This window comes from Mya arenaria, chromosome 8 (genome assembly GCF_026914265.1).
Source record: "Mya arenaria isolate MELC-2E11 chromosome 8, ASM2691426v1".
NCBI classification, from domain to species: domain Eukaryota; kingdom Metazoa; phylum Mollusca; class Bivalvia; order Myida; family Myidae; genus Mya; species Mya arenaria.
Window position 1 is genome coordinate 61377260 of NC_069129.1, and position 4184 is coordinate 61381443.

Here is a 4184-nt window from a genome sequence, read left to right on the forward strand (position 1 = left end):
ATTTTAACGTACGTTTTAAAATGCGCAGTATTGTATGTCCGTTTGAAGTACATTATGAAACAGTTATATCATCTAATCATTAAGATATGTGGCGTTTACATTCCGAGTATGCTAATTTGCACCTGTGGTATTTTTGAAAGCGTTTATATGGTAATTGATAACATTGTTTTTTTGAATAAAATGCCATTAGTTTGTGCTGAAAAGAAAATTAGACATAATGTTGAAACTAATTTTATTCACGTAAGATATCAGTATCAATATCTATTACAACTCTTATTCACTAAGCGATATCATGTTGCAGAAATTCATGAGAAGTAAAATATGTTATCCTGTCAGAAAATATTTTAACTGCACGCATTCACGATTTTGTTTCATTCTTAAGAATAATAAGAATCAAGAATGTGTTAACTTCCAGTATCAGCTGAAATAAGAGTGTTATAGCTTTTCATGATAATTTAATGAATTTGAAATTTTAGCAATCCATGTTTATAGCATATGAGTCTCAAAGAAAGTTTAAATAAATAAATATGAACTTAAAAAGTAGAAAAGAAAATTGAAAAAATGGGGTATTTTTTAAATTCTGGCCTTGAAATGATCATTCCATGTACCTTGAAGTGTTAAATGTTGTATGTAAATTTTAATTGTCTTATTATAAAGAAATGCAATGAAATTATTTGTTTCACTTAAATGTTTAAAGTATACTAAATCGGTTAATTTATAACTCTGTGCTTTGCTTGAGATCATTATCACAGAAGTGTTAATAAACACTGACCCTTGGTAACTTTTATCAAAATGATAAGTTTGGAGGGCAAAAACTCTGGACTGTTTACAGGTTTCGTATTGCATTGCCGACAAATCTTAAAGTTTACTAGTACTCATAAGTATATATATATTGTATTCGTTGAAGTGACGGTCCATGTAGAGACAATAAATTCCATATGCTGCACTATATTTCACCTTGTGAATACCAAATGTAAATACACTGAAACAAGCAATTATCCTCTATATTGCTGCAGTTTTATTATTCTTAAGATGGTTTGCACTTTGATAGTAACTTGATTGTTTACCTAAAGTCACTAATATCAAGTGGGTTATAAACAACTCTAAAATGGCATTAAGGAGACAACTATGATTGTTTCATTGGCAGTTCACAACTGTGATCTATATGTTTCAGTATTGTAACAAATATGAGTTTTGATTATCCATTTTGCAGTGGACCCTCCAGATGTTGCATTTCCTGACATGGATAAGGAGGATGGTACTGCCAGTTTACCAGATTATTCAATAACATGTAAAAAAAACTTGTCTCTTTTTGCATTTCTGATTGTGAACAGTATTTGGTGTGAACAGTATAAGATAATTTAATATTTTATAAAATAGAAATTCCTTAAGACATCTTTAAAGAGTGCTGGTTACTTTTTGTAAGTCACTTTGAAATCCTGTGAAATCAATTCAAATAAACATGGACGCCATTATTATGACAGTTACTTCGAGTGTTTACATTCCTTGGCTAAAAGCTGTAATTTAACACTTTGTTTTGAAAAGCAAAGGATGTTTATAATTAGATTTCTCACCTCAAAGATGACTAGATGACTTTTACAGGATATATTTCCTGTTTCATAAAAGTCCACACAATCATAATGTACGTTTAGTAGGAACCAAATTTGCCTAACTGTTATATTATTGTACAGTTGACATACACATGTAAGAAATAACAATTGCTATTATTTATTGCATTAATATAATGTTTAAAAAATAAAACCTGTACAGAACATTTGTCTTGAGAATACTTGTTATACATTTAAGTAAATTTCTATATTTACATTAATATATATATAGCCATTCTTAATTGGACCATTGACATGTTTTTTAATCCACCGCCATGGAGAGGGGATAACAGGAATGCACTTCGTCCGTCTGTCAGTCTGTCCGTCCGCCGTCGGTCCGTCCGTCTGTCTGTCTGTCCGTAACATTTCGTGTCCGCGTTATCACTTACTTATGCATTGATGGATTACCATATTACTTTGTACAAATGTTGTCCTCATTAAGAAGATGTGCAGTGACCTTGATCCGGGTCCATACCTCAAAGGTCAAGGTCACACGAGACATTTAAAGGTCAGAGTACACATGCTCGTGTCCGCGCTATCACTTAATAATGAATTGATGGATTACCATATTACTTTGTACAAATGTTTTCCTCATTTAGTCGATGTGCAGTGACCTTGACCCATGTTTATACCTCAAAGGTCAAGGTCACACGAGACATTTAAATGTCAGAGTACACATGCTCATGTCCGCGCTATAACTTACTTATGCATTGGTGGATTACCATAATACTTGGTACAAATGTTGTTCTTATTGAGACGATGTGCAGTGACCTTGACCCGGGTTCATACCTCAATGGTCAAGGTCATATCTGACATTTAAAGGTCTTACTCTACACACCATATGAATAACTTTAACAAATATCCTTTTATAATATTTTCATTTATCCAAGAATATTTAGGTTACTGATCAAACAACTTGTATTTCCTATATTCCCACTCTTGACCAGTGGTTGTGTACAATTTTGGTCAGATTCAACGTACCAGCCAGGTTGCGAGAAAAACAAAATATACTAAAAAAACTACGGCGGGGGATAAAGCCGTCCTTTTGACTGCCTTGTTTGTTTAATGTTTTTTTTTAATGGAACAATCACTATTTTACAGAATGCCAACCATTTGTTGCAAGTGTCGACATGGTGGAGGACTCAAGTTTAACTGACTGTTCTGTGACAGGTAAAAAAATAGCAATAATATGGTTCTTTATTTTTTTTATTCTTCCACTCTGAATGCTAACCTAAATTATTTACTGACCTATATTCGATAATGGATTCCATCAATTGTCTTACGTTTCTGGATGTTCACTTTTAAAGTTAGATTTTACAGCAATAAGCAATCCAAAGATGTGAAAACAGGGCTGTTGTCCTTCTTTAGCATGGGTTGTTAATAGGTGCCTACCCCTTTCAAAATATCTTTATAATCAGGCAGTTTTCCCCATAAAATCTGGCAATTTTCCCAAAAAGTTTTTTCAGTTTTCTTTCTTTCCCTTTGGGACAATATATCACTTATTTTCCCATATATGTCACAATTATTGAAATATGTTCAAATAACTGTCCAGTTCATGACCTGCAATTCTAAATTCTGCAATGACACCTATACTATTAGTAACAACCACTATTTCTGATATGCCTATCTCACTATTGTTTTTAAATCCTAAAAGTATTTAACAGGATTCTTGATCATAAGCCTTCAGATATAATTTTAATAGGATAGAACAGTTACTGTATTTCATTGCAAGAAATTATCACATTAGTGATACCTTTCTTGTTTAAAATCATTTTTGTACTTTAAGGTAAAGAACGGATCCATGTTTTCCTGGATATAGAGAAGACCCACTCCCTTCAGGGATTGAGCACGAACAAAACTTTTTAATGAACACAAAACACTTGCGTTCGAAAGCACAGACAAAAAAAGCAGTAATGACGATAAACTGAAGTGATTGGAGTTTCATCATGATATATTATACCATAAACAAAGTCATCAAGTGGGTCGGTCTTGCAGGTGGTCTGTGCAAAAGTGCAAAATGTTTGAGAAGTAAACCAAACTACTGAGACTAAAGTTTTCAAGATACTGTTTTGGAACTTTAAACATATGTTTGGCATGAAGTGAAGATGTATTTGACGTATTTATTATATGGATCAGTTCAATATTTGTTAAAGGGGAAAAGCGTTCTTAAAAATTTCGTGATGCAAACAAAGAAATCATATTCAAGACCATAATGAATTGTAAATGTTTTAAAAGATACATAATGTAGAATATTTTTTATACATACTTATTCACATTAGTTAAGAAAAATCTGGACTCAGTTTGAACTGTACCTAGCAAACAATAATATGCAAATAAAGTAACTTTATTATTTATATGCATTTAGTCTGATGACTTGATAAACAGTTTTGCACAACAGCTACCTATTTGTTTAACTGACCAATGCGCACACACTGTGATATATAGCCATGGGTAAAGTGACCATTAAAGCTAAACTCTCTCTGATAACACAACTTAGGTATTTCCATTATAAGTGTGTCACTTTGAAGGTAAATACATATGCAGGTATAAAACTGACAGAAACGTTTTGGATATTTG

At 32.3% G+C, this 4184-nt stretch overlaps 1 long non-coding RNA gene across 1 annotated transcript; it reads left to right on the top strand.

Annotated features, from left to right (window-relative positions):
- The first annotated feature begins 1213 nt into the window (after window positions 1–1213).
- On the top strand, window positions 1214–3447 carry LOC128243643 (uncharacterized). Its single transcript, XR_008262867.1, has 3 exons — window positions 1214–1291; window positions 2709–2777; window positions 3394–3447. It is a non-coding gene; the product is annotated as an uncharacterized LOC128243643 (long non-coding RNA).
- The last annotated feature ends 737 nt before the right edge of the window (window positions 3448–4184 follow it).